Raw genomic sequence first — 24,153 nt, forward strand, 5'->3', positions numbered from 1 at the left:
AGATGTATTTTACCAAGATCAGTGTTTTCCAAAATACTTTTCTAAGCTTATTTTTAAGACTCAGAATATGAAATCCTGAAGATTTACATACATTATGAAAACATCTGTCAAAATGTTCCAGTGAAGGTCACTGGAAGACAACGCTCATTTATAATCTTCACACAAACTGTCATGCTTCATATTAAGATTACTGTTTTATTGGTAAGGTAAGATCACAAGAAGATGCATGAAAGATGGCATGGACCTTGAATCAATGGATTTTATAAAAGGAATTTTGGAGGTGTATGACAATGACCAACAATATTTCTACATTTTAAACCTGTCACTGGAATCTTTGTATGTCAAATCACAAATAACAAACTGATACTGCTTTTAAAGTGCTCTCTATCTTTTACAATCTATATTTTTGTATAATTTTGCTAATGTTTAATATTAAAATCTTTTGTCACGATATGTTACCATACTATGACAATAAAATATTAATAAGACACTGGCCTTCTTTTAAAGATTAGCAAAGAGTTTTTAAAGTAGTCATGCTACCCTGTGTTCTATTATAATCACTTGTCCACTCTCAATAGTTAATGACAAGGCATGGAAATTGCCACTATTTTAAGTGTTAAGATTAAGTGTCCATTCCTTAATTTAATGTAAATTTTAATGAATTAATATTTTAAGCTACTTATAACATTAGTTGTTATTTCTTAACATTGGTAACCAGCAACTCACATAACACAGAATATAATTTTGTTTGTCCGACAGCGTTAGTATATGTGATTAATTTGAAGAAACAAAACTTCTGGCTGCGAAAATGTGGAAAGAGTATTTTTTTTAACTGTTTTGTTCAGCAATAGGTTTCATGAATGTGCCAAGTGCCACCATGCTTCTTGGTTTACAAGTCAGCATTCAGCTTTCCCAGAGCCAGCAGCCATGTCACCCTGCAACTTACAACTGGCAACCCACTGAAGCTAAGCAGGTGTGAGCCTGGTCAGTATCTGGATAAGAGACCTCCTGGGAAAAACTAAGGTTGCTGCTGGAAGAGGTGTTAGTGAGGCCAGCAGGGGGTGCTTACCCTGCGGTCCATGTGGGTCCTAATGCCCAAGTATAGTGAGGGGGACACTATACTGTAAACAAGCGCCGTCTTTCAGATGAGATGTAAAACCAAGGTCCTGACTCTCTGTGGTCATTAAAAATCCCAGGGTGTTTCTCGAAAAGAGTAGGGGTGTAACCCTGGAGTCCTGGCCAAATTTCCCATGCCTCCTAATAATCCCCCTCTATGAATTGGCTACATTACTTTGTTCTCTTCCCCCTCCAACTCCAACGGAGCGACGTGCCAGTTGGAAGTATTCTTGGTTGCATTTAATAGCAACGTCAGCTCAAAGATTTGGTTCAAACCACCAAATGGAGACGGGCATGCCAACAAGCGGACCCTGCTGATGCGGGATTAATGCTAGGAAAGAGATTCAGCTTTCCCATGACTTGCGGGTCTCAATAACTTATTCTGTTGTCAGTAATTAATTTTGATGTGACCACCATGGGACTCTGTCCTATCCTTCCCACACAGGTGTGAGGGTTGTGGAAATGAAGCCAGGTTGTATTAATAATAACAACAATAATAATAACAGTGGGCCTACAGTCAGCAGACACACTATACCAGAGATCAGGTACTGTAGAAAAGTAAGAAACAATTGCTTTGACAATTCTTTTAAGGGGCAAATTTAGGAAGGCCAGATTGTGCAATCCTTGAATGGATCTTAGCCAGGACATTGGAGTTAATTATCCCTACTCTTTCAAAAGGTGCCATGGGATATTTAATAACCAAATAGTTGGAACATTCAGTTAATATCTCATCAGCACCTCCTATAGCACAGTTTTTGTGGTGATTGTACAGGGCAATTAGTCTATGCAACCAGCAACCATATCACTGTGCACCTCACAAGTGGCAACCCATTGAGGTTAAGCAGGTGTGAACCTGGTCAGTACCTGGATGGGAGACGTCCTGGAAAAGTTAAGGTTGTTGCTAGAAGTGGTGTTAGTGAGGCCAGTGGAGGGCACTCACCCTGTGGTCTGTGTGGGTCCTAATACCCCAGTATAGTGATGGTGACCTATACAGGAAAAAGGCACCATCCTTCAGATGAGATGTAAAATTAAGGTTTTGACTGTGGTAATTAAAAATCCCAGGGTGGTTTTTGAAAAGAGTAGGGGTGTTACCCCGGTGTCCTAGCCAAATTTCCCATTGGCTTTTACCAATCATGACCTCCTAATAATCCCCATCTATAAACTAGTTTCATCAGTCTGTTATCATCCCCACTGATAGCTGATGTCTGGTGTTGTCACACATCAACTCCTCCATCACAGAGTCCCTGGACCCCTTGCAGTTCGCCTACCAGAACAACATCTCACTGGCTCTGCATACAGCCTTGGAACACCTGGACACTAAGAACTCGTATGTGAGAATGCTGTTTGTGGACTACAGTTCAGCATTCAATTCCATCATACCCAGTCAATTGGTGACAAAGCTCAGGGGATTAGGTCTGTGCAACTCTGTCTGCAACTGGCTAATGGACTTTCTTATCGAGAGACCACAGGTGGTGCGGATAGGCAATAAAACATCAACACCACTCACCCTGAGCACTGGAACCCCACAAGGCTGCTGTCTGAGTCCAAGGTTGTACTCCCTGTTCGCTCACGACTGCACAGCAAGACACAGCAACAACCGCATCATTAAGTTTGCAGATGACACCACTATAGTAGGACTGATCAGTGATGATGACGAATCCACTTACAGAGATGAAGTCATACAGCTGCTTAGGCGGTGTCATAGCAATAACCTGGACTTGAACATAAAGAAAACGAAAGAGCTAATAGTGGAATTTCGGAGACACAGGCCACACACTCACAGCCCACTCAATATTGATGGAACAGAAGTGGAAACAGTCACCAGCTTTAGGTTTTTGGGAATTCACATCTCTAAAGATCTAACCTGTACTGTGAACACTGACTCTATCATGAAGAAGGCTCAGCAGCGCCTTTATTTCTTGAGGTGCCTCAAGTGATGGGGGATGCCAATACATGTGTTGGTGAACTTCTACCACTGCACCATCGAGAGCATCCTCACCAATGGGATCACCGTGTGGTATGGCAACACATCTTCGCGAGAAAGAAAGGCACTGCAGAGAATGGTCAATATGGCCCAGAAGATCATCAGCTGCGGTCTCACTGAGATTAAACAGCTCTATGAGGACCGCTGCCGTGGTAGAATTCTGGCCATCACAGAGGACAGTCACCACCCCGGGCATGAGCTCTTCACCCCACTGCCCTCAGGCAAGAGATATAAGAGCGTACGGACACTTACCACTAGATTCTTCAATAGCTTCTATCCACAAGCAGTGAGATTGGCGAACACACTTAGCCATCCCCCTCGGACCACACCTACAACATCACCATCTACCTCATTATGATTTCTTATTTATTGCACATCTCCAGTCATTGTTTACACGTCTATATTGTTTACATTCAAACTGTCTACATGTTTACTTGTACATTGTCTACTGTTTGTTTGTATATTGTCTTGATGCACTGTTTGCACTTTGTTTTGTTTTTTACACTTGTTTTACAATCGAGAGACTTTCTTTCTGTAAGTAAGAATTCCATTGTACCAGTACCAGTATGTAACATTATTACATATGGCAATAAAGTTCAAGTTCAAGTTCATACTGGCTCCCTATGGCTGCCGTCGCATCATCCAGATGGATGCTGCACACCTGTGTCTAATGCACATTGGTGGTGGAGGGGAGTCCACATTACCTGTAAAGCGCTCTGAGTGGTGTGTCCAGAAAAGTGCCATATAAGTGTAAGGAATTATTATTATTATTGTTGTTGCTGTTGTTGTTGTCCAGAAGGAAAGTGGTACCTAATGGTACACCAACGCAATTTACAGCAGCAACATAATTTTGTTTGGACATCTTCCACAAAACGTTACAGGAGCAGGCCTTTTCAGGTTTTGACATCTGATAAGATCAATTGAGAGTGCGACATCGCCAATTCAAGTGCATCAGTGGGTATAAAAAAAGGCATTCAGTCACTTCTGCATAAATTAGTATCTCACAGTCTGCTATTAGTTTTGTATAATCTCATTTCTAACAATATCACTGATGCTCCTCTTTCAACACATGAAATGTACTACATGTCAGCAATACTGAGAGTTAATCATTTGGGACTGTGTGAAACAGTGAAAATTAGTCCAAAAATGAAAAGAATTCCACATGTCAACAGGAAATCAATAATATTAAACAATCAGACTTGCATTTATTTAGTTTTATATTCAGAACATGCTTGAATGTTTGACATTGAAAAAGTTATAGAAATCACACACTGTTGTGTGTTAAATATTAACTAATTCTGACAACCTCATTCTGACATTCTGACATTCTGACAAAAGATACATGATACACATTGTTATTGTATGTGTTTTTTAATAGTGTTGGATTATGATTATCATGAAACTCTCTTCATAAAGGAAAGCTTTATGTCCTTAACAAACTCTCCCAGTAAATTCTCTTTCCTTAAAGGCCTGTTTGACTTGTGTGCCAAGAAGTGACAGAGAACAGAGAAAGCTAATTAGTGTAAAGTAAATCTAAAAATTGTAAATATGATGTATAAACGGCAGTAGACAACTAAGATGTTTTCCCACTATATTCCATCTTTGTTTTTAAACAGTTGCTCTTACTTTCCAGTTTTTTTTAAACAATAATTGGCTATTTTCTACAAATCCTGGAAGTATACATTGTTCACAAGACATGTCAGTAATTTGAAATATTAATTCATGCTGATGAGATATATAGTCTGTGTTAAATATTAACTCATTCTGACAAGTTGTTATGTCATGTGAATGAAATATTAAACATTCCCTGAAAGATACAGTATGTACTACACACAAAATGCAATCCTTATGTTGTGTACACTAACTTGTAACAGCTACACATGAGATATTGCAGTGCACTAATTACTCATATTAATTTTACATTTACTTGATATTCATTTTAAAACAGTTCTGTAAAATAACAAATCCATTCAAATGCAAATAATGATAATAAAACATATTGTTTTAGTGCCGACATACAAAAAAGGATATGAATTTCTATAGATTTTATAGACTTTCTCTCACAGTATGTTACATTTAGCAAATCAATTCCCCAAACAAGTTCAGTTATTTATTGAAGGATATCTTCGTGTCATTCAAAGAGTCTTCAGGTCACTGGTGATCCAGGGTTTATTATTGGGAAAGCAGCGCACTTCTTTGGCAGGAACGGTGTTATCCACACAGAAGTAGATGTAGTCAGTAACACAGTCCATCCATGGTTTCAATGTCATCCCCGTGCGGCTCGCACAGCACATCCCAGTCTGTAGAATCCAGAGCCTAACAGTCCTCATAGCTTGGCGCTGGACAATGGGCTTGTATAGTTGTGTAAGCAGGACAAGGTTGGGATCTGATCTGCCAAGGCGGGGAAGGGCAGTGGAGCTATAAGCTTCCTTAAATTGACCAGTGTCCAGTCCAGTGTCTCATTTTCCCTGGTAGAGCACTTAACAATCTGGTAGAAAGTAGGCAGGGTAGTAGAAAGAGAAACGTGATTAATGTCCCCTGAGATAGCCATGAAAGCACTAGGGTGTTGCATTTGACGGCTGTAACTGTGTGTTAAACGTCACAAGCTGCCTCTGCATTTGCCATAGGCAGAATATAAACAATAACAAAGATTCACCACATATCCTTGTATTGCTAAGTGCAGTTATATATTTCATTATTATTAACCACAAAACAGACCCACAAAGGTGCTTTCTTGTGATAAATGATTGTACTTCTACATTTGGTCCCACCAGGACCAGTTATTTTGAAGATGTATTAATAAGGATGACGTAAAGGAAATTTGAGAAGGTATTTTACTGTCCTCTGGTAATAAATAAAAGCACAGGCTTCAAAATGTATTGTCTTGTTCAGGTTGAATACGTTATATTAATATTTGTCAGAAGAGTCAGTTTTCATTAGCAGACTGATTCATCAAAAATTGGAAGGATGATTTAGAATGTTTTTATTCTAAGAGCACTTCAGTCCACTCCCATTTGATAAAAGATTATCATCTTGTTGCAAAACAGGCATTTTAAATCAATAAGAAAATAAAAATCTATATTTGTTGTTAGCTTGATATTGGTACAAAAATTCATTATGTTTAAATTTGAGAAGGTCAGTTAAAGAACGCTTGCCTGTGTGGTGAAGGCAAGAGATTCCATGAACTAAGATTGTGCTGGAAGAAGTATCCGCTGTGAGTAGTAAGATAGTGTTGAATAGAGAAGACTAAGAGAGGATCTAAGTATTTAGAGGATCTAACTCTAGTATCTTCAAAGGCATTCATAAAGTGATTTTGACACAGTTATGCTGCTGAAGCCAATGCCCTTAACTCTTTCAAATAACAACTATACAATTTTTAAACCAATAAGATACTAGCAATCAGATAGGTAAAATGGGCTGAATGAATTTTTAATTATTTTTTCTCATGAATTTGTAAATTAATTGAATGTGCTTTGTCTTTAAATATTGAAGTTTCTTGCATTTTACCAATGGGAAGTATGATGTAGCCAGTGATCCAGAAATTAGAATATTTTATTATGTTGTCCAAGCCATAGATCACAACAAAGCAACTTTTCTGGTTAATCTTTTTGCAACACTTATTTGTTTGTTATCAATGCGTATTAATATAACTTTTGTTTAGGATTAGTATTGATTTAATATTGGAATATTTTGGCTTGACTTTATAATTATCTATGAGAGGTGGCATGGTGGCACAGTGGTTCGCATTGCTGCTTTACAGAGCTGGAGCCCTGGGTTCAATTCTGGACCCTGAGTGCTATTTGCATAGAGTTTTTATGTTCTCCCAGTGTTCTCATAGGTTTCTCTCCCACAGTCCAAAGACATACTGGTACAGTAGGTTAATTGGTTTCTGGGAAATTTGGCCCTGGTTTGAGTGTGTGCATGTCTGTGTATGCTCTGTGCTGGATTGACACTCTATCCAGGATGTACACTGCCTTGTACTAGTTGCTTGCTGGGATATACTCCAGATTCCTTGTCACTGTGAATTGGAAGAGGTGGTTAGAAACTGGATGGAAGGATTATGTTAAGCTTTAATTTATTTTTAATTACAATATAGAACAAATGGGAAAACGTATACAATACATTAAAAAGTCAAATGACTATCCTTAATTGATTGTTATTTTTACTGAAAGAATATCTTTAAAAAAATGTTCCCTTAAACACTGAAATACTAATAATGAATTACAGTAATGATTTGGTTACCCATAAATGGAAGTGTTGCTTTGTAATGGAGATTTGAAAGATGTTTTTTAAAAGCCCCGCATTAGCTGCAGTAATATACGTTATGAGCTAATGGTGAAATATTTTGCATAATATGGGTTTTATGAAATAATTGTGTCAATACATGAAAAAGCCAAAGCATGTTTTAATGAAATGTGGATTTGTAACATCAAATGTAAATTTTGCTTGTCTTAAAATCTGGTCAATGATCAAATGCACTATTTATCTTCAAATCATAATTACAGTAAATCAATTTAATATACTCTGCAATTATAAGGAAAAGGTTTATAAATCCTTGGGAAGACAAAATATTGAGGACAATCTCTTGTTTCCTGGAATACATGATGTTTTCATTAATCCTTTGAAAAGCTTTTTATATTATTATTTGGCTTCTTTCCAGGTTTCTCCTGCAATTTTCCATTCAAGAGTGGGTAGTGTTATGATGAATTTTGCTGTCTTTTATTTTTATTATGTATTAAGAAAAGATTTTCTATATTTTATATCCTTTTTAGATTATTACTTTATACCATTGTATATAAAATATATTTATACATTTACATATTTAAGTAATATAAATATAATTTATATATTGTTATTTATTCATATGAGAGACTCTCATTGAGTAAAAATCAATTGAACTGATTATTTGAACAGTTTATTATAAACATTTAAATTTCTTTTAAATGTATGAAGTAAGATTGCTTTTCTTATAACAAAGTATTGTTACAGAACAGGGTACTGTTAATATTAATAACATTTAAAGGAATTGAGAGAGTAAGGTAATAGTCAAATCTAGCAACATATTGTTACAGCTTTAGGTGAGTAGGAAGTGTCTCTCAGAGTTTAGATAAAGTTTCTGACACCAGGAAGAGTAAACATTCCTAGGTACAAAGCAGAAGGGATGTTTGCTGAGATGTGAAGAGTCCCTTGAGCAAAAACAATTGTAAAGTTTACCTTGGTATACTGTACCTAGTTGTGGGTTAATGATTGTCAATGAACAGTGCAGAAACACACCATATAATATCACATTAAGACAAGGAAGGGGTACAACAAGAAAGAAGAAGAATTCAAGACTAGAGACAGGAGAGGAGCTGGAACTTGAAGCTAACGCCAGGTGAGAACTCCTGATTCATGATCACCCAAACAAAACCTGACTAGAGCTAAGGATTTCAACCTCATTAGAGAGAGCATGCTATTCTGTGTTTTTAGGGAACCTGGGTTTCCTCTGTAAAAATACCTCGGTTAGAAATGTCTTTTCAGCTTCAGGTGCATTTTTATGGAAAGGTATATAGGTTCCCATTCATTATGTAGCATCCGGGGTGCAGAGAGAGACTGCAGGTTGCATTGCATTTAGTTAATATTTCTCTTATGTGGCCCCTGTAGGCATTAACAGTTTAATGTTTAGTAGCAGTCTGGGGTTTTCTTGTTGATTAAAATGAAACGCCTTAGACATAGTAACTTGTGTGTTGTATGTTTTTTGTGTGTAGTTTAGTTTGTGTCTTGTCATTCATTGTTAATAAATGTTTGTTTAACTAAGTGTGCCTAGATTATTATTCTTTTCTCTTTTCACCATAGCTGTGCCAGAGAATAAAGAATCCACATCTCACTAATTATACCAACCGCTCGGATATGTTCTGGAGAAATCACTTACAAGTTGGAGGTCATGAATAATTATTTTATTATTGACTTATTGACGCTCGGTCTATGCCTAATTTTCACCATTTTCGTAACCCCCCATTTTTAACAATACATTTAGTCAGTACTGACACCAGCCTGATTACAAGCAATCTATACAAATCAAATAATAAAACTCATCTCTCTTAAATACTAGTAAAAGAATACTATTTAATTTTCTGTGATCAAATTGGTGACAGATAAATAGATGGCATCCACTTAATAGACAATTATTAATCAAAACTGCACACAACATACAAACTAATATTTTTTATTTTATAAATGAATGATATAAGTGTATCAATAGGAGTGAGTTCTTAGAGCCCATATTGTATCCGATCTTTCCTAACATTAAACACTCTAATGCACTCACAAGTGAACATTAGCCTTTATAAGAGTAAGTAAAAATACTGTCAGAAAATGATCCTCTACAGCTGAACCTGCACTCTTAAATTGATATTAAAAAGGAGAGAACCTTCATTCTCTAACAAAAAATGGATCCCAGTAAATAAGAGTGACAAACTGTACCCGGTCGATTTTAAATGGAAACAAATATTTCCACAAATATGAAAAGTTCAGCTTCTTCTACATTTAAAATAAGTCCCTTTTGTGCTTAATAGTTATAAAACACTGAGGGAGATTTAGATTAAGCATAGAAGAAGATGCTGAAATGCAGCTTATCAAGAAAGAATCTGGTGGTGAAGATGGATTTAAGGTTGTAAATTTGTCTTTTTGCTTCTCTTTGTTCTCTACTGTTGTGATCGTACTCCCTTATTTTTTGGATGCCTCCACTTTAGGTGTGCTATTGGATATAGTCACATTAGCTCTGGTCAATTTCTAAACATTGCAGCCTCATAAAAGGGGTGGAATACAAACCTGAAAATTTAGCAAGCTGTCTGATCTCCATTCATTTGAAGTGCAAACAGTCTCTCTCCCTACCTCCATCAGCTGTGAAAATATCTTTATCTATCACTTTATCTATCACTTTCAGTTATATCAGAGCCAGAAATAGGGGATGCCCCTTTTTAAAATAAGCTAGCACTAATCAATAAAGGCACCTTCCCATCCCAGTTAACATATTTTAAATCCTGATGAGGTTAATACTGGTTAGATTTCTAATAAAATGCCACTGCTTTCACATTGTACAATGAATAAACAATACCATATGACTAAACACTCCCCATAGACCAAGCAAGCATTCTAAGAAAATAATGCTAAGCTGATTTAAAATTGAAGATGATGACTTTTAACAAAATATGAGAATTTGAGTCTACCAAAATATGAGCATTTGAGTCTACCACAATAAGCTAGAGAGCAAGCAAAAAAGTTTTGAATAGAACCAGCTAAATTCACCTATTGCAAAAGAATATATATTTGAATATTTATGTCATTCACCCCCCACGAAAAACTGTCTATTCCAAATAACAAACACAGAGAGACATAACACCTTCCTAGTAGTTGTTAAATATTAAATATTAAAAAGGGCAGCAATGTGAAAAAGGAAAATTTAGAGTTTCAATGTTATAATTTAAAAATATAAATAGTGGCAATTATATTTAAAACTAAATTCTGTATACACGTAAAAAAAAAAGTGTGATTTCTGTTTAAAGGCATCTTTAAATTCTCTTGCTGTTTCTGAGGAACCTCTAAATTGTTAGTCTGGAGGTTTATTCATGTTATTACTTAATAATCAGAAATGTGAACATAGTTTACAAATTATTTTGTCGTTAGATAATTTTTAGTGAATTTTTCCATAACCTTAATTGTTACTGATTTTTTCCTAAACCGTGAATCATATCCACAGATATGCTGAAACAACAGGGTCAATGATCAGTATACCATATAATTATATTGTACTGTATGTACAGCAAGTACAGTATGATACTGAGTGGTTGTAAAACCACCACGGTTAAGAATGTGTGAAATGTATTTTTCATAATAAAATTTAAACTTATTTCTTTACTGATAACTAGTTGCTGAAATTTGCATTAAACAAAATATAGATTTCCTCAATGTGGATGTAAACATGAAAGAGGCACATCACATTTACAACAAGCTACATTAATACATTTTTTATATATAAGGCTATGTAACAAAAGCAATGGTCTGTCCAGGAATCAAAGCCTTAACCTGAGTAGCAGGCAACTGACTAAACCACCGTACTAAACTGCTGCTTGGGTGCTATGCTCTACATTACAGTCAATGAGCATTTCATTGTCCACTACAACTGTACGGACAATAAAATGTACATTGTAGGAACAGCCGTCAAAATGTACATTTTGAATAATATTTAATAATAATATTAATAATAATAATATATATAATAATATTGTTCCACTTGAGAGTAGGAAGAAGAGCACTGTGTAATATTAATTTAGCAATAATTCTATATTCCTGTTGGCTCTGAATATGTTAAATTATTAACTAAATTAATGACTACACAATGTGTAAATATATATATTTTTCCCAACTCCTGGCAAACCTGTGAAAGAATAAATTAGAGACACATCAAATTCTTCATACATTTTCAAGGGGATTTAGCTTGATAAATACAATAAAATTAACGAAGAATTAGCTGCCAAATGTTCTTTAGTTACATGATCCCATATTAATATTCCCTATTAAGGGATAATAAATTAGTATTATAACTTTCTTTACAACAATAACACCAAGTGTTCTTATTACATATTCTTAGAAAAGGATGAGACATTATAGCTTTTTATGAAGTATATAAACTTTATATACTGTAGTTAGAACAAGCATATCAAAACTTTTCCAAAATAATCACTGTAAATTACCAGGTTAAAGATTTTGATGCACAAAATGTTTATGAAGAAAGTGGAATACTGTTGTGTTTTGTTTTTTTTATTTTAAGCTATCATTGCCATCCTTATATTCCGTATATATATAATATATATATATATATTCCGTGGCTTTAAAGCCACTGCAGTACAGTATGTGCAAAATATAATTTTTATAATCAAAATTTAACGTTAAATCGTTTCCTGATTATTTGTTGCTGACAAAATATAGATTATCTCAATGTGGATATAAATCAGAAAGAATCACATTGCATTCACAACAAGCTATAATAATAAAGATCTATTTTAGTATATACATTATAAAATTAATAAACGTCTAAACACTATACAGCTTAAATTTTATAACTGGAAAGATAGTTCCAAGGGGCTGAGCACTGACCAGGATTTGAAACCAGGCATTTTCTGGTGACAGCCCAAATGCCTCCACAAACCACATTAAGTATTCACAGTTCCACCTGGCGGTTTTAGGAAGTAGTACAGTTCCACAACAGAATGTTTTTTAAAAGGACAGTGTGTTGCAGTGTGCTGCGGTGTGTGTCACACAATGTGCTGCATTATCCTGTGTGCATTCTGAATGGCTGAATCTGTATATACAGTATGATATAGTATAGCAATAATGTACTGTATAGCAGTATTTGGCTTGGTTTGTATTTTATTTTCATTTGTTTGAGAGAGATGTTGGAATGAGAAGAGAATCTTGTCTTTCAGCAAATTCACTGATAAGCCAAACATGGAATATTTCTGAATTAAGTCGTATGAATACACAATGATGCAACCGTTAATCACTATTTTGAAGAAATGACACTTGGAACAATCAGGTATTGACACTTTCAATTTCAAATATACATGTAAAGTGTCTCAAATGTTATTTCTGAAACATGAGTTGAAGTAGAATGGTATTGTAGCTGCTGTCAAACAAATTGGTAACAGAAACAATGTGGTCACTGGTCTGTTTGCATCTCCTAGACTGCTGCTTGCAGTTGATAGCACCACAACATTGGACAACGTTTGGATTAAAACATTACTAGTTCTGGGCTACAAGTGTATTTAAATTTCTGGAAACACTGTAAAAGCTACTGTGTGTATGGCTATAATAAGCAGAAGGGACAAAGTAGGAACATTTTCAAGATTACAACTATCATGTTCACGTATCTATTTCCACCACTCTGCCTACTTTCCACCAGTTTGTTAAGTGCCCGACCAGAGAAAACAAAACACTGGACTTATTATATGCCAATGCTAAGGATGCATATAGTTCCACAGCCCTTCCCCCCCTTGGCAGATCAGATCACAACCTTGTCTTGCTTACACCACTGTACACGCCTATTGTCCAGCGCCAACCTGTGACCATGAGGACTGTGAGGAGATGGTCTCAGGAGGCTATGGAGGATCTACGTGGTGCTTTGGAGGCCACCGACTGGGATGTGCTGTGCGAACCACATGGGGACGACATAGACAGTATGGTGGACTGTGTCACTGACTATATTAACTTCTGCGTAGATAACACCATCCCCACCAAAGACGTACACTGCTTTTCCAATAACAAACCCTGGATCACCAGCGACCTGAAGGCTCTTCTGAATGACAAGAAGAGAGCCTTTAGGAGGGGAGATAAGGAAGAGGTCAAGCGTGTACAGAGGGAGCTAAAGCAGAAGTTAAGAGAGAGCAAGGACGCATACAGAAAGAAGATAGAGGACAAGCTGCAAAGGAATAGAGTGAGAGATGTATGGAGCAGCATGAGAGAGATCACTGGCTTCAAACAGGCTGGGGGTGCAACAGAAGGGAACCTGGAGATGGCCAACGAGTTGAACCAGTTCTTTAACAGGTTTGATTCTGGGTCCTCTGTGGCGCAACACCCATCCCCCCACTGCCACACGCTCCCTAACCCTTCACAGCTGCGACTGCCCAATACCTCCTCCATCCCCCCACAAACATGGCCGCCTACAGCCACAACCCCCGACGGCTACTCACCCACCCATCCCCCACAGCTGCCACTCTCCAACACCTCCGCCATTAACACCTGCAGCACTGAAAGCAGTATGAGCACCATCCCCCAGGCCAGGCTGACCATCACAGCTGACCAGGTGAAGAAGGAGCTGAAGAGGCTGCACGAGGGTAAGGCCACAGGACCAGATAACATCTGCCCCAGAGTTCTGAGGGCCTGTGCTGATCAGCTGAGCGGAGTGCTCCAGCGACTGTTCAACCTGAGCCTGCGCTTGGAAAGAGTCCCGGTGCTCTGGAAGACATCATGCCTGGTCCCGGTACCAAAGAAAGGGCGCCCCTCTGTCCTCAACGACTACAGACCAGTTGCACTGACTTCTCACATCATGAAGACACTGGAGAGGCTGGTCTTATCCCACCTGAGACCCCTGGTCAGCTCATCACTGGACACCCTACAGTTTGCCTACCAGCCCAGTGTTGGTGTGGAGGATGCGATCATCTACATGCTGCAAAGGGCCTACTCACACCTGGACAGGGCTGGCAACACTGTAAGGATCATGTTTTTCGACTTCTCCAGTGCCTTCAATACCATCCAGCCCTTACTTCTAAGGAGGAAGCTGGAGGAGATGCAAGTCGATGCCTCCACGACCTCGTGGATCACTGACAACCTGACAGGCAGACCACAGTCTGTGAGACTTCAGAACTGTGTGTCTGAACAGGTAGTGAGTAACACAGGGGCACCTCAAGGGACAGTTCTTTCTCCATTCCTCTTCACCCTCTATACTTCGGACTTTAAGTACAACTCAAAGTCATGCCACCTGCAGAAGTTCTCAGATGACTCTGCAATTATGGGATGTATCAAGGGTGAGCAGGAGGAGGAGTACAGAGGACTGGTCAGCAGCTTTGTGGAGTGGTGTGGGGTGAACCACTTGGAACTGAATGTGACGAAGACAAAGGAACTGGTGGTAGATTTCAGGAGGAAAAAGGTCAAACCTACTCCTGTCTACATCCATGGGAGTGGCGTGGAGATGGTGGACTCGTACAAGTACCTGGGAGTGCACATCGACGATAGACTGGAATGGTCTAAGAACATCGAGGCCATCTATAAGAAGGGACAGAGCCGACTCTACTTCTTGAGGAGGCTCAGGTCCTTCAATGTGTGTAGTAAGATGCTACACATGTTCTATCAGTCGGTGGTAGCGAGTGCCATTTTCTACGCAGTGGTGTGCTGGGGCTCTGGGATTAGAGCAGTAGATTCCAAAAGGCTGAACAAGCTCATCAGGAGAGCAAGCTCTGTCATTGGGTTTGACCTGGACTCCTTGGAGGTAGTGGCTGAGAGGAGAATGAGGTCCAAACTAGAGGCCATCATGGACAACTTCTCCCATCCCCTCTTTGACAGGCTGGCAGGAATGAAGAGCACGTTCAGCAATAGACTGATTCATCCACGGTGCGACAGGGAGCGCTACAGGAGGTCATTCTTGCCGTCTGCCATAAGACTGTACAACGCATCCACCTTGCGTCTTGGCAGAGGCAACATCGACAGTGACCTGTTTCTGGACTAAACGCATCTACACATCTACTGCTACATCTGTTCTCTTTCTTTTTCTTTTTCCCGTTTACAACCACTTTTTGTGCAATATATGCCAGGGACCTGTGCAATACATTTATATTTATATCTATAGTTACATCTATATTTATATTCATATGTGTGATATGAGTGTGATATGATTTTCTGTGTACTGTTCTGTTCTAGTTTGTTCTTGTGCGTCCGGACTGTGAGTAACTCTTGTATTGTATTGTATGTATTGTACTATTATTATATAATTCGTTACACTGTGGCTGTGTTGTGTGTGTTAAGCTGCTGTTGCACTGCAATTTCCCTCACGGGATCAATAAAGTATCTATCTATCTATCTATCTATCTATCTATCTATCTATCATACGGTGCTTGAGGGAACAGGGAACATACAAGGAGTATGTTGTCTGCTGTTTTCCCAAAACATCTTGGTGGTAGATACATTTGATAATTTATTAGGGGTGTTGAAAAGCTAATGCTTGACTATGTCAGTAAAACATAAGATTTGAACAAAAAAAACATTTCTTATTCTTTCTTAATCCAAATAACCACTTAGAAGTACTACAGTATCATATTTAATTTGAAAACAGATACAGTACACTAGTACTGATGACTGCAGAGATTGGAGGTAGAGCTATCAGTATATCTTTCTTCATTGGAAAAAATGTGTACATTACTGAACTGAATTATTAATATATAGAAGCAACAAACAAAAATTATGTTTCTACAAAAGATATAGAATTTAACTAAAACATTGAAAATTCAAGTTATTGTTCTTTTAATGGTTAAAAGTCTTGTATTTTTGGTAAAAAATGCAATATTAATTGTGTAATAAGTGTGTGTTTCATGTGCGTAAGTTAATTTTATACTGGAATTTATAAATATATTCTTACAATTTTCAAGTATTTATGGTATCAGGTTGCAACTCACTGCTTCTATAAAATCTTAATTTTTATATTGTCACATTGTGAATGTTGTTTTAAGATAAATTAATGTTTTAATAACATGGATCCTGTCACGGATGCTGGAGAGGGCATGCCATGGAATGGCCAGGAAAGCAAAAAATATCCTATGTGTAGCAGCAAAAGGGGCAACATGGAGGTTAGCCCAGGCTCAGGCAATGTTGGGTAGGAACCCATGCCCTCAGACCGCAGAGGAGATGACCTAGTGCTAGGCGGGTCCCAAGCCATCTGAACCCTCAATGCTGAGCAAGGAGCAAATGTCAGCTGATGTTAAAATTACAGAGAAAACAAAAAAAAATATTTAATGAACTTAAAACGTGGTGAAATCATCTTTATCAACAATTACAGCCACAAGACTTTCTACACTGATTTGGTGAGATTTCTGTTCATCTTTGCTGGCAGATTTGCTCTCACTCAAGTTGCCAGCGACAGTTTTCAAGTCTTTTCCCATATATCTAATAGGATTCAAGTCCTGACATTGACTGCATCACTCAAGGACATTGATCTTCTTATTCTTAATCCACTACAGTGTAGCTTTGTCTTTGTGATTTGAGTCTTTCCTTGCCACAAGGTGACTTTTTGTCCTTTTAGGTCTGAAGAAGGATTTTCTCTAAAACTTACCAGTACTTTGCTGCATCTATTTTCATTTTTGCAGAGCTGTTCAGCTTGGAGGTACAACCTGAACTAGGCAGTATCTGGGTGCCTTCCAATTTTTAATAATTGACTTCTCCATGCTCAAAAAGATACTGTATCCTTGGAATATTTTTTACCCTTCACTTGATCTGTACCTTTATATATCTTTTTCCCTGAATAGTTTGAAAGCTCCTTGTTCTTAATTTCTTTTTCTTTAAATTTACTAAGTGGCCTTATAAAAAGAAGTATACTTATTCTGAATTCATGTCAATTATTGTTATCACACACAGGCAGAAGACACTCAACTGTGTTGTTCACTAACATAATTTTGTGCACTGCACCCAAATTAATTAAGGCTTGCCACAGAAATGGGCATAAATATATTTGCAAACATGAAGTTATCCTGTTTTTCTGTCACATTATCTGATTACTTTTTTGTTTTGTTTTTGCTTTGAATGTGGGGAGTTATTTGTGTATTTAACAAATATTAATTGCTACATTGATGTGTCATGACAGCACACTTTAAAACAACAAAATGTTAAAATTGTGCAAGATACTGAAGGATTTTTCAATGCACTGTATTTCAGATTACATAGAAATTAACTTATTTTTGAAAGGGCAATCTGTTTTGAATTCATCTTGGCTTTACATTATTATCTTGCTCTAAGTCCTTGAAAGTTCCCACATTGTTTAAAAGAGAATGAACATGCATTCAAATTATAATTTAAAGTGAAAAAATAGATAAGAGGGGATTATTCTGATCTGTGATTGTGACAGAATTAAATGAGATAAAGATGTGTGATGATTTATGGTCTAGAAACCTGATGTGATGGTAGTATAATAAATCACTGTAGTTTCGTGAGAAAAAATACAGTTCAGTTATATCCTTTCATTTACAGTCATTGAAAAGTTTCACATCTATGGATTTTTATAATAAAATGGTTCAACTCTTCCACAGAGATGTGCTTTATTCTGTCCTTAAAGGTTTCTGAGTAGTTGAATGCATGTTGCTGCTGTAAGTCTTAGCCAATGTGTAATCAGAGATTAAGTATTGCACTACTCTGTTCCAATAAAGTTCCACAGAGATGTTTTAATTTATTTTCATGTGGCAGAATATGCACTTGTGAGAGACAATTTAATTAGGAAGAATTAACTAAAGACATTGATTTACATTTATGATTAAGTACACATGCAAACATATGGAATGCATGTAAAAACCTGTGTTAGAAGAAAGCAAACTAATGTATGCTACAGTCTGGTCCAGTATACCAAATTCAGCCCTTCACTGCTCAGAGAAGATTGAAAGTTGGCACTGATGTTGTGTTAGATGTTACTGAAACTTTAGCTTCATTTAATCTGTTTTTTTAATCTAATAATCATATTTCTTGAAAATATAAACATTGTACATGTTAAATATTATAATACATAGCATACCTGCCATTTTAAAATGCAATGTGACTTTTTTTTCTGAAAACAGAATCACATGACATGGATAGAACTTTGATCCATTAAATTGAGAGCTCTTGCATTAGACCTCTATGGTACTACATGATAGTTCCGTGCATACCATAGTAGTGTGGTATGCATGGTAGTACAGTACAGTACTCGAACATTCATGTAATGGAAGCTTACTTCTTTAAATCCTCTTAATATCGGATCATGTAACTAAAGGGAAATTTTGATAACTGAATATTAATAAAAAGTTTTCTGAAAGTTATTAATGACATAAAATTCTCATATATTATATTACTAATAATATAAATATACTATATATTTATGTAGCTGGTGAAGAAGCTGAAAATAAAAAAAACAAGGTACAAAACAATATTCTACCTTCTCATTTAAACATTTTCTAATTTAAATTCTTTAATTTGGTCACTCTCTGTGGTTATTTTTTTAAAGTTTTCTTGTTGCCTAAAGTAGATCCCATCGTTACTTCTTTACTGAAAACTCAAGGGTCATTCAAAGAGTCTGTAAGAATCCTTATGCTCTTTGATCTTAGTGTGGCTTTTGATACAGTAAATCATTCAGTGATGCTCAATTACTTGCAAACGTTCTTGTCTATCAACGGTACTATCTGTAATTGGTTCTGCTGTTTTGTGACTGGCAGGCTACATTTGTTTCCTTTGGCTATCATAAATCTCTTTATTATTTATATCCTTCTACTTGGTCATATTATAGACAGTCTTCAGTTTCATTGTTATGCAGATGATACTCAGATTTCTGTTAAAACACCACTTCCAGCAGCAACCTTAGCTGTCCCAGGAGGTCTCCCATCTATATACAGATGCAGCCATTCAAAGTGTGCGGCACAGACACGTACCGGAGGTAATTGGCTATGGCCTCGCGCATCATGACGCACGATGACGCAAAATACCGCGGTACATAATTGGTTGACCGACAGGGGCACTCGTGGTCCGTTGGTCAGTTGTAGAAAGATTTAAATGTCTTTACTGTGCCCGTTTTAGTATTGAATATTTATATGGAATTTTACCACTGAAGGAAAATCTTAGTAGCTGAGCATAAAAAGAATAGGAGCATAACGGATGTGAAGGCCATAAATTATATTAATTTTGGAACATAAACATACAGTATTACAGTATATGGCTGGTCTCGGTACTTTAAAGAAAAAATACGCACCAGTATTCCATTTCTCCCTAAACATTTTAAGCATCGAAGTCTTTAACTAACGTGATACCGGAGTCAACAAGCATACTTTTAGAATTTGATTAAAAGGGAATATAATATGGAATCACGTATCTAAAGAAATTAATAACGATATAATTATATTCATGTACCGCAACACAAGAATAGTACACGTTGTACATTGTCGGTTGATAATGTTTCTGTAGGGCTTTTTCAGCACTCCTCATGTGACCTTGCCAGTGGCATTGTGGGTTAACTTCCTGACTCCCACATCACACGTTGGGTGTTCAAATCCAGCCGGAGCCATGACTTTTTTTTAACAAACATTTCTTTGAAAAAAATAAAACTTTTCCCTGGGTCAGAGATTAAATAAAACTTCACTCGCACCAAACAAATTTATATTTCTAAATATCACAACATGATTGAATTTAAGTCATTCTAATAACAATGAATAGTCACCTATGCGTTACAATATAAACATTTATATTGATTTAAATCGCGTTTTGATTTAAATCGCAAACACGTGTTTAAATATATGTGTTTTTTGATTCACAACCAGACAAATGCAACATAAATTGATATCTTTGTCTTCTAAGTATCTTAATAAACTTTCAGCACAGCTTTCTTCCCGTTTAGATTTATTTTTCTTGGGATCTTGGGATCAAACGTGGAAAGATTAGATTGTAATCGTTTTTATTTTTTAAATACATTTTAGAAAAGTGTAATCTATACTAAAAAGCTGTACACCACCTGCTATAAAGATACATATTGTGATACTTTCGGGTTCGGATAGGACGGACACAAGAAGTCAGACTTGCGGACTTAAAGCAAGTTAAAGCCATGATTTTATATATCACCTTTAAAAGTGGCATCTCAAAGCAATACAGTAGATGTAAAAACAGTTAAAGGGACCACAGATTACAAAGTAAATACCCAACACTGATTGTACCCATCTGTCATGCTAATAAAGCACCTTGAATTGAATTGAATTGAATTGAATTGAGGGGGGGGGGAGGGCGAGCGAGAGAGCACAGCCAGGACAGGCAAATAAGATACACTCCACAGACATTCACAACAGCGACATATCATAAAACTTTTGCACATATTGTTAAATTATTACTTGTTTTTCAGGAAGTTAAAAATACACTTGAATTACTTATCCAGTCTCTCAAAATAAAATTATTTTTCAAGCAATGCAACTAACGTCGGGCAATGTGTTTTTTTTTAATCCAACATTGACAGCCACGTCTTAAATCTTGTCAGTCAGCTCTTTTTTCTCTATTTGAATTGTGGCGATTCAAACAACTTGGGATAACAAGTGGTCTCAAAGTCACCGAGCTCACAGAGCTTCAACGACAGTGGACAATTCCCATAGTCCTTCCTTAGTCTTCCTGAAATTGTCAGATTATGGGTGAATAAAAGCATTTTATTAAAAACACGTTTGCGTTTGTTTGGGAGCTATATTATGTATTTTTCATATGTAAGATATAATGATGTGTTCCTGCTTACACATCACACGACTTTAAAAGCTAGAAAAACAGGTTTTGATTCACATTATCTGGCGAACCTTGTTTTGTCAAAGGAAAGCACATAAAAGGGTTAATTGCACAATGGACTGCACAAAGAAATTTAAAATAGTCTTCTTTTGGTGTGAGGGCAGGAGTGGATCACAGCAGGCATAATCAGCAAATTAGGAAAACAAAGAACAGGACAGGTGAGACGTGTAGAGAGCGAGTGATCAGAAAAAGGAAACAGCTGTTACGCCCAGGTTTTCGACGCAATTGTTTTAACTTGCTAATGCATCAGACACATTTCCTGGCGTATTGTGTTTTAAATAAAATAGGAGTGTCTTTCCCTGGTATTAGCTCATCAGTATGGTGTAAGTTTTATCTGTACCATAGTATACAGTATAGTATATAGGTGTGTGTCACACACCTGAAGAAGGCTCCACGGCCAAAACGTTGTGTTCTCTTTCTTCTTTTTTTCAGCATGGAATAAACCTATTACTTGTTCCTTTGTAGCCTACGCATGCTGACGCAGCTACCCACCTGAACTAATACTATACAGTATATAGGTACAGACTTCAAGCTGCACCACTGTATCGCTTTGGTAAGGAGACGGACTATGGCCAAAATCACGAAGACTCTCTCACACCAAATAATGAAGATGAAAAGAAACGGGAAGTCAACACGGGACATTGTACAGCATTTAGTTTCGATGGACATCTTCGTTTGTGAAAGCTCAGTGAGACGACATTATAAAGGGGAGAGGAGGCAAAGAGAATCTAAACCGAGGACGATTCAAAGGTAAATAACTTTCTAAAAATACTTTTCTTGCATGTAAATACAACTACGCACATTATTTTTAAAACTAACTGTTGATCTCTTTTTTTTCAAGTCCTATTGTGTGAGCTATCGACAGACCGACTGATGAAAATGATGAGCTACCAGCGATGCAAGTCCAAAGACGGCTATGGGCTGACCTCGGTGTGACCGTTAGTCCGACATCGATAAGAAGAGTGCGCTGGAGGCTTGGATTGAGATACAGAAAAACCAACACATGCCCCATGATAAGGCTAAAAAACAAAGAGGAAAGACTCAAACAAGCGCTCCAATGGATTGAACAGGGGGAGGCATTTCATGATGTACTTTTCACAGACGAAACAACAGTGGCTCTGAAACAGTTTTCAACAATGTCATTTTGTAAAAAGGGGAGATATGTGGACAAGCCAAAGCCCAAACATCCACTGAAGGTTCACGTCTGGGGGGGTATATCTAGAAGAGGCCCGGGACCACTTCTTATTTTCGAAGGAATTATGGATCGTGAATTCTTCGAGGAAGCCGTGGTGAAACAGCATGCTACCCCATATATCAGGGAGCACTTTGGATCAAGGCACTGTCTCTTTCAAGACAACGATCCGAAACACACAACAGCAAGGGCGAGGCTTGTAGCAGAAGGAGTGAACTGGGTGAAAACTCCAGCCGTATCCCCAGATCTAAATCTGATAGAGATGGTTTGGCATTCGCTGAAAGACTATGTTCGGAAAACTGCTAAACCCAGCACAAAGCAGGAACTGATCGATGCGATCTATAAATTCTGGGAGGAAGAACTGACCGAACAAAATTGTAATAATTTTATTACAGGCTGTTTCGTGTTCTTCCTAGGATTGTTGACCGGGGCGGGGGACATTCGGGAATGTGAGTCTGAGAAAGACAGTCTCACGTTTGTGGACAGTCTGTCCACAAACAAAACATTCCTGTTAGACAAGAGGAATGTAAAAAAAATCAATAACTTTTTGTCAATGAAAACCGGTGTGTGTGTCTCTCTCTCTGCTGGATGTCTCTCTCTCTCTCTCTGCTGAATGAATAAATGCATTTTATTAAAAAGGCGTTTGCGTTTGTCTGGGTATTTACTTTGTAATCTGTGGTCCTTTTAACTGTTTTAAATCTACTGTATTGCTTTGAGATGCCACTTTTAAAGGTGATATGTAAAATAAAGTTTTTTTATTATTGTTATAGAGAAACATGATCAGATTTTCCCTGGTTCAGAAAAAAAGATCTAAAGTATACTAGTTTGTCACTCTTCTCATTCCCTCTTTGCTAAATGGCTTTTCATACTAATCTGATCAATCTAACTGCCTGTTTCCTGTGCTTTCTCTATCCTTTAAAATAAACTATTATTCCACAATGCAGGGTATTACATAGCCAGTATCACAGGCCAGTTCATAGGTTTGTATGTATAATTTAATTTTGAAAGCCACTGAGACATCAGGTACTACTGTTGTATTTATGAAAAAGAAACAAAACAAAAAGCATACTAACAACTGTGCCATCCTACTCCTTAGTTAATACAATTGATTATTTATAAACAGTTAACATTGTTAGCAAAATATTTTGAATTATATTTTACCCTGTTTTTTCTTTGGTTTTGTATTTAACTTATTATATGATAGTCAGATTTAATGTATATTTGAACAATGAAAATATATTTTTACAAGATGCGGGGGAAAGTGCAACAACTTATTACAGTGCTAAATTCAATATTATTGATTAGTAGTTTATGCTTACACCTAACTTTCTTAATTAGATGTATTTAAAACAGTGAACTACTGTAGGTGTAACATAACATTCAGAAATACAATTGAGAATAGTTTTGTGGTGTTTGTATAGATGAAACATTCCTAAAACGTATAACGTAACAAAATTAAAGACGATTAAAATCTGTAATCTTTCCACTTGAATGTCATCGGAAAATACAAGAAGTTTCTGCTTTGTCTAAGGATGGTATCAAAAAGTAATCTAAGTGGTGAGAAAGCTGTGCTTAATGATAATTAAGGGACTTAAAAGTAAAAAGAGATGCTTCATATTGCTTGACTAATTTTAAAAACTAAGTTATAAATGCAGACGCTCTCTTGGTGCCGCGCCGGGTCTAAATATCTAAATATACATTCGCCCCGGGCAGAGGCTGAAGAGCGCCCGGCTGGGGTGCGCGGGGAAGAGCAGGACAGGAGTGAAAGTGGTCAGGGCGGGGTTTAGGAAGG

The sequence above is a fragment of the Atractosteus spatula genome, chromosome 4 (genome assembly GCF_055471065.1).
Source record: "Atractosteus spatula isolate fAtrSpa1 chromosome 4, fAtrSpa1.hap1, whole genome shotgun sequence".
Taxonomy (NCBI): domain Eukaryota; kingdom Metazoa; phylum Chordata; class Actinopteri; order Semionotiformes; family Lepisosteidae; genus Atractosteus; species Atractosteus spatula.